The sequence below is a fragment of the Magnolia sinica genome, chromosome 10 (assembly GCF_029962835.1).
Source record: "Magnolia sinica isolate HGM2019 chromosome 10, MsV1, whole genome shotgun sequence".
NCBI classification, from domain to species: domain Eukaryota; kingdom Viridiplantae; phylum Streptophyta; class Magnoliopsida; order Magnoliales; family Magnoliaceae; genus Magnolia; species Magnolia sinica.
In genome coordinates this window covers 61,695,216-61,708,820 of record NC_080582.1, presented here as the reverse complement: position 1 = coordinate 61,708,820, position 13,605 = coordinate 61,695,216, and positions in this window count along the sequence as shown.

The following is a 13,605-nucleotide window of genomic DNA, read 5'->3' as shown; positions in this document are numbered from 1 at the left end:
TCCACCCTTTGATGGCTCCAATTATGCCTATTGGAAAGCCAGGATGAGGATCTTCCTCAAATCAATGGATGAGAGTGTGTGGCAAGCCACAGTGACTGAATGGAACCCACCTACTACTGAAGTGACTGGTATCGATGGTTCAAAATCAATGAGAATAACACCATATTTCTCATGGACCACCCTTTAAAAAAATGAGAGTAGTGTCAATGCAAAAGCACTAAATGCAATCACTTGCGCACTATCACCGGATGAGTTCAAAAGAATCATATTCTATGATACTGTAAAGCAAGCCTAGGATATATTAGAGATGACACACGAGGGTACTACAATTGTCAAAAAATCTAAAGTCCAACTCCTCACAACCAAATTTGAAGAAATTCATGTGGAGGAAAATGAAATGTTTATGGACTTTTGCACTAGATTAAATGACATTGTAAACTCAATGTGGGGTCTTGGCGATAAAATCCTAAAAAGTAAAGTGTGTGTAAAGATACTATGCTCACTTCCTGAACGGTTCAACTCTAAGGTAACCGTAATCCATGAACTTCGTGATATGAATAATATGAGGGTAGAAGAACTAGTTGGTTCTTTACAAACCTATAGTTAAATTTTAAAACTCCTAAAAGTAAATCTATCACTCTTAAATCTTCTAAAGACAACTCTGATTCTGAAGATGATATGGCTCTTTTAGCGAAAAATTTTTACAAGATTTTCAAGAGTAAAAAGAGGGTTGATTTTGAAAAATCAAATGATAAGAAAATATCAAAACCTAAATCTAAAACTTGGAAGTCTTTAAAAAATAGTCAATGTTACAACTGTCAAGAATATGGGCATTTAGCAAACAAGTGTCCTAAAAAGGACAAGCCCAAAAGAAGGGTATGTTGGCTACTTGGGATGAATCATCTGATTCTGAAGCTTCTTCTGAATTAAAAGATTCTGAAACCGAGTTAGGCAATGAAGTTATAGCCCTTATGACTCTAGCCAAATTCACTTTTTCAGATCATGATGATTCAACTAGCGAAGAAAATCTGAATAGTGATTATGAAAATGAAGATGATCTTTAAGATGCTTACAATGCCTTATACAAGGAAAGTTGTAAAATTGTTGTCAAACTTAAACTTCAAAAATAAAAGTTTTTTAAACTCAAACAATGTTTTAAATATCTTATTTTAGAAAAATCTCAAATTTCAGATTGTTTTGAAAAATCAAAATGTGATTTAGAATTCAAAACCTCCTTGATTGAAAATCTGAAATTTGAGAGAAACTTAGAAATGAAGTATCTTCTCTTCTGAGTTTAAAGGATACATAGAGGTATGCCCAAGGAGATCCAAAGTTGGAAAACTTTTATCCAAATCTAGAAAATGTGGTGACATAACTGGGTTGGGCTATGATAAAAATGTTCCTCCTAAACAAAAGTATACTCCTCCTAAGTTTGTGAAAAGAGAGTCCTCTAACTCAAAAGGGAAAAATACTAGTCAAGGTTTTTCTAAAAATATAAAAGCTTTTCAAAAACCAAAAAGCAGCTATATCAACTTCAAAAATCAGAACAGAAACCCCACTAGCTGAAAAGATAGTTTATTTACTCAAGGAGCTCTTAAAATCTAAGACAGAAGAAGACCAACTATACTCCTAAACCCAAAACAGTTCTGAAATGGGTTCCTAAGGTTGCCTGCTTGGTTACCCACATAGCTTTCAAAGCAACAAGCCATTCAAAGTGTGGATGCTTCAGGCATATGACAGGTGACAAGGCTTTATTCACCTATCTTAAAGATATGACTGATGGGTCAGTTACTTTTGGTGATGGAAGCAATTGCAAGATTATGGGCTAAGGTACGGTTCAACTCTATAACCTTCCTTCATTTAAAAATGTTTTGTATGTTGAAGGACTGAAACATAATCTTCTAAGCATATCTCAAATTTGTGATAATAACCATAGTGTACAGTTTTCTGATCAAAGCTGTGAGATTCTAAACAACAAGGGTTCAGTAATACTAACTGGACATTGAACGTCTGAAAACTGCTATATTATTAGTGAATCCAGCTCATCTAATCAATCGTGTTACATGGTCCATACAGACGAGACTGATTTGTGGCACAAACGTCTTGGACATGTACACTATCGAAATCATATAGATTGAGCAAACGGGAACTTATAAGAGGTCTACCCAAACTACAAAAATTAGACAAAATATGTGGTGAATTCCAAATTGGCAAAAAAATGAGGAACTCACACAAAATGGTGAATTCCAATACCACATTAAGACCACTCAAGCTTCTCCATATGGATCTTGTAGGACTTACCAGGATGGAAAGTCAAGGTGGCAAAAGATATATCTTGGTAATAGTAGATGACTTTACCAGATATACATGGGTTGTCTTCTTAAGGGACAAATCAGAAACCTTTCAAGAAGTGAAAAAGGTTCTCAAAAGGATTCAAACTGAAAAAAGTTCTCAAGTCAGTAAGATTCGTAGTGATCATGGATCTGAATTTGAGAATAGCGGTTTTGAAAAGTTCTGTAGCGACCAGGGAATATTACATGAATTCTCAGCACCCAAAACTCCACAACAAATTGAAATAGTTGAAAGGAAAAATAGAGTGCTTCAAGAAATGGCTAATGTCATGTTGAATAGTATGAAGCTCTCTAAGAATCTTTGGGCTGAAGCAGTCAATACAGCTTGCTATATCATTAACCGAGTTTACACTAGTAAAGGTAATAATAAAACGGCTTATGAAATGTGGTTTGATAAAAAGCCAACTATCAAATACTTTCGAGTTTTTGGCAGCATGTGCTATATTTTACGAGATCGTGAATATCTGGGAAAGTTTAATATGAAGAGTAATGAAGGGATCTTTTTAGGATACTCTTTAAACAGTCGAGCTTATAGGGTTCTGAACAAAAGGACCGGTGTGATTCAAGAGTCTATCAATATAGTCATTGATGATCACTTAAACACACCAGTCTCAAGTTCAGATAATGATGAAGTACTAGTAATTGATAAATCTAATACTTCATCTAATCGAACTGATTCTAAACTGAGGATTGTTAAAGATCATCCAACCACACAGATTCTTGGAAACCCTCTCACTGGTGTTCATACTCATAGACAACTTAAGGATATATGTGATTACGTATGTTTTACATCCCAAATAGAACCATCTAACGTAAAAGAAGCTCTTGCTGATGAAAACTGAATTGTTGCAATGCAAGAAGAACTTAACCAATTTGTGAGAAATGATGTTTGGTATCTCGTACCTAGACCTAAAGATAAACACATCATTGGAACTAAATGGATTTTCAAAAATAAGTCTGATGAGTTTGGCAATATAATTAGAAACAAGGCTAGGCTAGTGGTACAAGGTTATACTCAAATTGAAGGCATTGATTTTGATGAAACCTTCGCACCAGTAGCACGTCTTGAATCAATTAGGCTTTTTATATCCATTGCATGTTTTAGAAAGTTTAAGATTTACCAAATGGATGTGAAAAGTACTTTTTTAAATGGTAATCTGTATGAGAAAGTCTATGTTGAACAACCGATGGGTTTTGAAGACCCCAAAAATGTTGATCATGTGTATCGCCTTAAAAAGGCACTTTACGATTTAAAATAAGCTCTTAGGGCATGGTACGAGAAACTAACAAAGCTTCTATTAAGCCATAATTTTCAAATGGGATGTGTTAATAAGACTCTGTTTATTAAAAAACATAATGATCACATTCTAATAGTACAGATTTATATTGATAATATCATTTATGGATCTACCTGTATTAACATGACTATTAAGTTTGCAGATTTGATGAAATCTTAGTTTGAAATGAGCATGGTTGGGGAATTGAATTATTTCCTTGGGTTACAAGTTAACCAAAAATTTGATGGAATGTTCATTTCTCAATGTAAATATGCTTTAAATTTGATTAAGAGATTTGGATTTGAGAATGGTAAGAACTTTGATACTCCTATGAGTACAACTTTGAAACTCTCAAAAGATTCTAAAAGTAAAAATGTGGATCCAAAATTATATCGGAGTATAATTGGTAGTTTACTATATTTAACTGTTAGTAGACCCGATATCGCTCTGATCCTAAAGAGTCACACTTGACTGCTGTCAACCGGATTATACGATATGTCACAAGTACTGTTAATCTCGATCTCTGGTATCCACATGAGACTAGTGTTCAATTAGCTGGGTACTCGGATGCTGACTGTGTTGGTAATCTTGATGATAGAAAATCAACCAATGGTGGTTGCTTCTATATTGGAAATGTTTAGTTTCTTGGTTTAGCAAGAAACAAAGTTCTATATCACTTTCTACAGCTGAAGCTGAATATATCGCAGCTGGTAATGCGTGTACACAGCTAGTTTGGATGAAACGTATGCTAAGTGAATATGGAATTAAACAGGATTCTATGTTATTATATTGTGATATTTCAATGCCATAAATATTTCAAAAAATCCAATTCAGCATTCTCGTACTAAGCACATTGACATTAGATTTCATTATATTCGAGAATTAGTAGAAGAAAAGGTTATATCTTTGGAATATATTCCTACCGAGAATCAACGTGCTGACATTTTCACTAAACCACTCGACAAAAGCAGGTTTAACAAAATGAAATTTTATCTTGGCATGTGCATTTTAAAATGAGTATTTATGTCTATTTGTATCATATTGTATATATTTGCTTGATTAGATTTCAGATTTTGTATATATTGCTTGAAATTAGATTTTTTGGCCGATTCTTGACCAGTCGTGAGTATACACGACCATTCGTGAATCGCGTGAATCACTTAAAATTTGGAAAAAATGCTTCATCTTCTTCATTTCTTCTTCACTCTCCAACGGACCAAAGCACGACTAGTCGAACCCTTCCTTCAAAATCTTCAAGGTTATTGCTCCATTTGCATTTTTCTTGTAGATTTGAGTCTAGATTTCTTCTATTTTCTCTTGAAGTTATCTATTTCAAATTTCGTTGAGATTTGTGATTTTTCTTGGGTAAAATTTGATTTGAGAAAACTCACTTCTCAATCCTTTGTAACTTTCTATTTCCTTGAAATCCTTGTTGTAAATGGCATCTAGAGGGAGAAAGACAACATCCCGTGGTCCATCTTCTTCCTCCAGATTAGCCCCTATCACTAAGCGTCATCTTCGAGCTCCCGAGGACGATCCATCTTATGTTCGAGACATCAGATTACATAATATTATTGTTGAACATCCTGTTGATATTAATCATGTTGCTCCTTTTGATATCCTTCTTATGCTCCAAGTTATAGGTTGGGATAACTTATTACATTGGGGTGGGCCAGCATACCGGTCCATTGTCCAGTCCATGTTTGCATGCATATGTGATTTTTCATTAAAAAATTTATCTTTTAAGATAACCACAAGAGAAGGACCATTTAACATTGATTGTCATTTGATTTCAGCTCTTATGGAAATTCCTGTGAATGACGAGGGCATTCCTATCCATAACTTATCTGAAAAATCCTCAATATCTGAAAAACGTATGCTCACAAAAGATTTATGCAATTTGGATGTTCAATGGACACAAAAAGGGAATGCGCTTCCCTCAAAGTATCTGTTACCCAAATACAGAGTTCTTAACAAAATCTTTATGTTTAACTTGTATCCTCAATCGAGTAATAAATCTGAATTGATTTCATTCATGGTTCGTGTCCTTCATGCTTTTGCTAGCAGTGCTCATGTTTGTCTACCATCCTTGATTTGTCACTCCATTATTCAGTTTCGACTCCATCCTGGTCACAGTGACATTCCTTTTGGTTATTTGATGACTGTGTTGGCTACACATATGTTAGTCGATATACCGATTGGAGAAGCCCCTATCCATTATCTGATATTTAACAATTCTAATATCAATAAGATGAAGTTTGATTTCCTTCCCGGTCAAGGTGTTAGTGGTGGCAATGCTGCAGCTTAACATGAGGAAGAAGCTAGTGATCTTCCTCCTGATGATATCAACATGGATGATATTTTTGAAGAACTTGAATCTGATTCTGCAACTGATCCAGATTATGAGCCTTCTGAGTTTGATGCACGTCTGCGTGCATTGGAAGATAAAGTTGAGAATATGAATGTTAAGATGGAAAATATGTCTGTTGCCCGTGATTTACAATTCAAGTATATGCGCAAATATCTTAGGCGCTTGAACAAGGGCATGCATCAACTTGATCCTTCCAACCCTGCTCCTTTATTTGGTTCAGATTAGTTCTTTTAAGTTAGCTGGTCTGTTATAACTTTATTACTCTTGTGTTAGCTTAACTGGTTTTAAGACTGTAGCTATCTTTGACTTCGCTCTGTTTATGAATTATGTGGGCTGTTTATGCTAGTTTATCATATCTTGTCTTGTTTCTACTCATATATCTCTTTCTTTATTTCTCCTCAGCCATCTGTTCTATGCTTCGTTTATCCTATTTTGACAAAAAGGGGGAGAATGGATATGGATGTGATGTGTCTAATGATTATGTTATGAGAAGGGAGTAGCATTGTATGTTACTCAGGGGGGGTAGTATGTGCAGAAGTGGACTGTATGTTATGTTGAATATTGATTTATAGGTTAGTAGGATCATGTTAGTATATGCCGGTTGATAAGAACTGGTGCATGATATAACAACTAGTGCATGATTCTTTAATCAGATATTTTGTGTTATGTAACTTGGAAGTGTGTTTTGTCACTAATTTGATAAAGGGAGAGATTGTAAGTGCTATAATTTATAGCCACTTTTTGTTGTCAAATTTGTCGTGCCAAAGACACTGTTATGAAGCTTGCATATGTGAAGAACAAATCTCTACTCAAGATCAGCTTTTATTGACAAGCATTGTTCATAAGTTAAGACTCAAGAAAGTGAGATTGTTCGACTTAATTCAACACATGGATAATGCAAGATCGCAAGAAGCTTTCAAGTTCAACCTCAAGATCTCAAGAAGCTTTCAAGTTTGAACTACATCAAGACTTCAAGCTTCATTACTCTTAAAGGTCACTCGTCTCTAAGTTTCAATGTCCTTACTTCACTATTGAGGTATGATTGACCATAGGTTAACCTTTAGAGTAGGTCATTCTGGATACATAATTCATATGTTTTATATAAGTGAGTTTTGTCCTGTTTTAAGACTAGCCCTGGTCCTTGTTCGACTAGTCCTAGCACTGCTTCGACCTGTCTACAAATTTCCTAGATCAGTCGTAAGTTTGTTACAAAATTTGAATATTTTCTGTTAGGCTTCGACTAGTCTTAGGGACTGTTTGACTAGTCGTATGAACAGTATCGACTGTTGCTTCGACCAGTCGTAGACCTACGACTTAAAATACAGTGTTGAATTTCAGCTAGCTTCGACTAGTCGTGAGCAACCTATAACCAGTTGAATGAGACCTAAGACTAGTCCTAGACTACCTACGATTAGTCGTGAAACCGCCAGATCTTATCACCCCCGAATTTTCAAATATCTATTGGTTTTACGACCAGTCGTAGAGTTCTTTAGACCAGTCGAAGACGTGATTTGCTCACCTATAAAAAGAGCATGAATCTCAGAATAAAATATGAAATTCATGCTACTTTAATTCGGTCTTCCGAGAGATAAGTTTGTGCTCCATTTTAAGCTAAGTATGCATATTTAATATTCTCTTCCTTTAGCTTTTCTGATTTGATTTTGTTCCTATATTCCAATCTTATTTAAAAAGAGGAATTACTTTATTCCGTCTTCTTGGAATCAAAATCAAATAGAGCTATGCCCAATTTAGTTTAATTTAAAATTTATTAGAACCTAGAACCATTATAAAGTGAGTATTGGACATTGAACTTTGACATTCAAATCTTTACTCCAACTTGGTTCATCTGGGCTGCTACAATGAAGGAGAAATTCAGGTATTTTATGTTTATGTAATGTACTATCATTTGGTTTTCTTTTGGAATTTGCTAGAAAAATCTCAATGCATTGGTTATCTGAGGAGAGCCAGGAAAACTCAAAAGAGGGGTTTTTTAATTATGTAAGCCCATAGAGAAAAACACAATTGTAAAGGTTTTGGGTGAACCTGGAAAACCTATCTTTGATAGCAAACGCTGATATCCCCTGTGTGAGGATATTAGGAGTGGAGTAGCATTGTGTGGTTGTTGTTAAATAGTTGGTGTACACACAGGCGAACTACTATAATTCTTTGTCTTGCGGTTTGAATGCTTACTTAAGTTTTATATCTCTTTTCATTTAGATTTGTGGAATGTATATGTAGATGTGAATGTTGTAAAATTTACATTTCAAGCACTGTGGGAATGTTATAATAATTTTATTTTAAATTCCTGCAATTTATTTCAATTTCCTACTATTTATTTATTCCTCTCCGGTTTGAGTTTTTGATACAAATGACATTCTAGAAATAAGGTTGTCTTGCCATAAACCCTTGATTTTTATGGTGTAAGGTTGTCCTTAGAACTGAATTCGTATCAACCTCTCAATTCTTATTTAGAGAGGTTGCTTTTATTTCAGCATTGTAATTTGATTTAGTTTATTCAGCTATCTATCTTTCTTTATTCTGCTGCTAAAGTTTTATTTTGGCATCGTCCTATTCCCCCCCCCCCCCCCCCCCCCCCCCCCCCCCCTCTAGGACATATAGCTAGGCCATTTCAAAATCTTAACCAAACATAATAGAAATAGGATTACATGCAACATCATAGTGCTATTTAAGTCAACATTACAATGATATAACCATCAAGATTGCCATCATAGAATTTGGGAACAGTAGGCAAATATAGAAGAGATGTAATTTCCTATCATTAATTTTCATTGTGTCTATTGTTAGTATCTCATCAGGTAACTTACGTTTAACCTGCTCGTCTTCGTTCATAGGTCTTAAAAGATGCACAGTTTTTTTTTGCTACATTTCATTAATGCTAGGAGGGCAAAAAGAAATTGCATTAGCCATGATCTAGGCCTTGAGGTTCTACTATTAAGAGCTAAGTATTATGAAGTCATAATACATCTATACAAACTTGACTTTGCCTTCCATGTAACCCAATCTAGGATGTCATAGGAAAAAAGCTCCAGAAATATCTTTATTTCATAATCAACATGCCTTACATGAATGTCATAAATGAGCAGAAAATCCCTTTAAATGAAAACAAACTAGGATTAAGCATTATGATTTACAGAACATTTGGATGCAATAAAAAATACTCGAAACCAACTTTAGAGTAATGAGACTGACCTTAAAGTTAAAGTATCTTTTGATTGAGTTGTCCATAAAAGGATCCAGGAGTCCATGATCAAATGGGAATTTACGAAATGCCATCTTCAAAGATAAACATGTCAAAGGAAAAAAAAAAATTATACTTCCATTGAAAGAGGATGCTTGAGTTGTCCTCTTCTAACACTTTCAAATTCATAAATCCCTAGACCCCTAATTCCTTAAATCCCTAAAATTCGTAAATTTTAAAATCCCTAAACTTCCAAATTTTACAAATCCTAAATCTTCTGATTTCAAAAACATTGTATATTACCACTTAAAAATTGCTACTGAGTGAGAGAATTGATTTGGTCCGGCGTTTCTCCAGGATGATTCGGTGCGGCGTTTCTCAGAGAGAAGTAGGGAGTGAAGGTGCGAGAAATCTAAGAGGGAAGGAAAGAGAGATCTGGAGAGAAAGGGAGAAAATTTTGAGAGGGAGGTAGGGAAATTGAGCACAATCAAAATGGTGGTGCTTTCTTTGTTCCATGCAAATGTTGGTTTTTTTTTTCTTTCTTTTGGGTTTTTATCAGGGTCGAGTACTGCACGTAGGGGTGTGCACCAACTAAGCTAGCTCAGTTAACTCGCTTGACTCGGCACGAAAAAGCTCAACTCAGCTCGACCCTGAACTGAGTTCGGTCAGGGACAGGCCATTTTCTTCAGCTCGAAACTGAGTTCAGGCCCAGTTCGAACAGGTCCTAGCTCGGCCCGACTCGGTCCAAAACCTGACTCGACCTGGCCCGACTCGGCCTTTATGATATATATATATATATATATATATATATACACACACACTACCAAAAAATCGAGCAATGGCTATGGAGGTTGAAAGCTTTTAGCTACGGATTTAATCCGTAGCAATATAGCTACGGATTTAATCCGTAGCTATAGCCTAAGTGCTCTGTAGCTAAAGCATACCTCCCCACCTAAAACATATTAAATATAGATGGTGCTTAAGGGGATCCATGAGGTCCATTGGAATATATGTGTTTGATCTAAGCCATCCAAAAATTCTGATATATAATTTTAGTGCATGAACCCAAAAATTATGTAGATTAAATGTCTAACTGGACCACACCATAAGAAATAATATAAATTAAATTTTTACTGTTAATATGTTGTGTGGTCGCCTTACAGATTCGATTTAACTCATTTTTTTATCAGCACTTAAAATAATAATTTAAAATTAATGGACGGAGTGGATATATGAAATACATCACAATGGGCCCCACGGTCCTAAAACCATAAAACATCTCAGGGAGCCGTTCATCATGAGCCCCTCCAAAACCCCAAACCCCTCCAAAAATGAAACCCCCGTCCGCCATTTTCTCCCGCCCGCTGACAAACCCATCTCTCCATCTCTCTCTCCATCTCTCTCACTCTCGCACTCAGTCTCTCTATCTTTCCCTTGCCCTCTCTCGATCTCCCGATCTCCCTCACCCTCTCTCCCTGTCTCAAGGCCGCATTCCCCACTCTGTTTTCAAAAACCCCTTCCTCAGTCTGTTTTCAAAAACCCATTTTTGGTTAGTTTCTTTCTTTCTCCCTCTTTATTGCTTTCTCAAATCTTTCAATCCTTCAATCCGCATTCCCCTCTCTGTTTCTGAAATCTAAGGGTCGTTTGGCCGGTCGGATTGGAAGGGATTGGATGTTATTGGAAGGGATTGGAAGTTAAATCCTGGGATTGGCCAGGCATGCCAAACAGAGTCGATGATCTGATCCCAATCCCTGAGACATGTTTGGCTCGAGGGATTGGAAGGGATGGGAAGGTTTAATCCCGGTATTGGCCAGGTGTGCCAAACAGACTGGATATATCAATCCAGGGATATAGCAATCCCATGTATCTGAAGACAATCCACTGACAACACCTTTAATACCTAGAAATCCAGGCCATCCACCCTAATACCATTCAATCCCTTTCAATATACCCAGCCAAACGGGCCCTAAAAATGCTTTATGGGCTCCACCATAATATGTGTATGCAGGCCATTCATTTTTTTAACTTCATTTTATGGCCAAATCTCAAGTGGACCACACCATAAGAAACTGTGGTGATTGAACGCCCACCACTAGGGCCTATTTGGCGGGGCAGATTGGATGGATTTGGATAGTATTAGAGTGGATTGCATAGATTTCAAGGTAATGATATCTGCGTCAATGGATTGGTGCAAGATCTATGGGATTGCTATATCCCGGGATTGCTATTTTCGGTCTGTTTGGGACGCCTGGCCAATCCCGGGATTAAACCTTCTAATCCATTTTAATCCCTTGAACCAAACACGTTCCAAGCAATCTTGAAGGGATTAGGCTGGATTGGATGGGACTTAAAGGTAATGATGGTGATGTCAGTGGATTGTCTTAAGATCCTAAAAGGAATTCCAGAATTATTATTTTTTGGGTTTGTCAGATTGTGACATCAATTTGAATTTCTATGTTTTTTTTTTTACAATGTCTTTTATGTTACTGGCACAGGCATTCATATATACATTGAGAAATGTGATTGAAGTGCTAGACTAGCATGTGCATTTACACCATTTTTTAAATGTTGGTGACTCATCCACCACACGTGTCATAAAACATGTTAATCCACTGCATTGCATTCATCAGGATCAAGCAGTGGTATGAAGGTACTGAGATGCATCTGACTTTATTGCACACTGCTGCAATGGTTGGTCATAGTGTTTGTAAACATCAACTAACTTTCATTCAACATCTATATATATATAATCTTGAAGGGAATTCCAAAAATTTTGTTGGTTTGTCAGTTTGCGAGATCAATTTGAATGTCTTTTAATTTGGTATAATGTCTGTTATGTTACTGGATGTGCGTTGGAGCTATTCGGATATTGAGCTGGGGTCCCTGGAAAGTGGGAACTGCTGTTATGACCATGATGAAGCTGTCCATTTCCTATGGATAACATTGGAGTGGCCTGGCCATTTGGACAGGCCGTGTTTATGTATTTGGTTGCCATTAATGGAGTAGACCCGGATGTGCGTCGGAGCTATTTAGATGAGCGGGGGTCCCTGAAAGATGGGAACTATTGTTATGACCATGATGAAGCTGTCTATTTCCTATGGACAACATTGGAAGGGCCTGGCCAATTGGAGCAGGCCGTGTTTATATCTGTATTTACAGGGACCACACCCTTATCCTATAACCTAAACCTATTCTCAAATCCCAAAACCTATAACTACAATCTAAACCTTAACCTAAACCTATAACCTGTAACCTAAACCTATAACCTAAACTCAATTCCTTAAACTATAACCTACAACCTAACCTAAACCTTTACTTATAACCTAAACCTATTCTCAAATCCCAAACCTATAACTACAACCTAAACCTATAACCTGTAACCTAAACATATAACCTAAACTCAATTCCCTAAACTTTAACCTATAACCTAACCTAAACCTATTCTCAAATCCCAAAACCTATAACCTAAACCTTAACCTAAACCTATAACCTATAACCTAAACTCAATTCCCTAAACCTTAACCTATAACCTAACCTAAACCTATACTTAAAACCTAAATCTATACTTATAAGAAAAACCTATAACCTACAAAATTAACCTTAACCTATAACCTAAACCAATACTTATAACCTAAACCTAAACTTCTAACCTTAACCTAAACCTATTCTCAAATCCCAAAACTTATACTTATTACATAAACCTAAACCTTAACTTATAATCTTAACCTAAACTTATAACCTTAACCGAAACTTATAACCTTAACCTATAACCTATAACCTAAACCTATACTTATAACCTTAACCTAAACTTCTAACCTTAACCTAAACCCATTCTCAAATTCCAAAACCTATAACCTAAACCTAAAACTTAACCTATTACCTAAACGCAATTCCCTAAACCTTAACCCATAACCTAACCTAAACCTAAACCTAAACCTAAACCTATAACCTAAACCTAAACCTAAACCCAAAACCTAAATGTATTCTCAAATCCCTAAACCTAAACCCACACCTAATCCTAATCTCAACTCCCTAACCTAAACCTAAACCTAAACTTGAAAACCCAAACCTAAACCCCATCCCGAACCCGAACCCGATTTCCTAAATCTAAACCTTAACCTAAACCTATAACCTTAACCTTAACCTAAACCAAAACCTATGACCTAAAACCTCAACCTATAACCTATAACCTATAACCTAAACTTATAACCTATAACCTAACCTTAACCTATAACCTAAAACCTAAATGTATTCTCAAATCCCTAAACCTAAACCTACACCTAATCCTAATCTCAACTCCCTAACCTAAACTTAAACCTAAACTTTAAAACCCAAACCTAAACCCGATCACAATTTCCTAAACCTAAATCTTAACCTATTCTCAATTCCCTAAACCTATAGCTTATA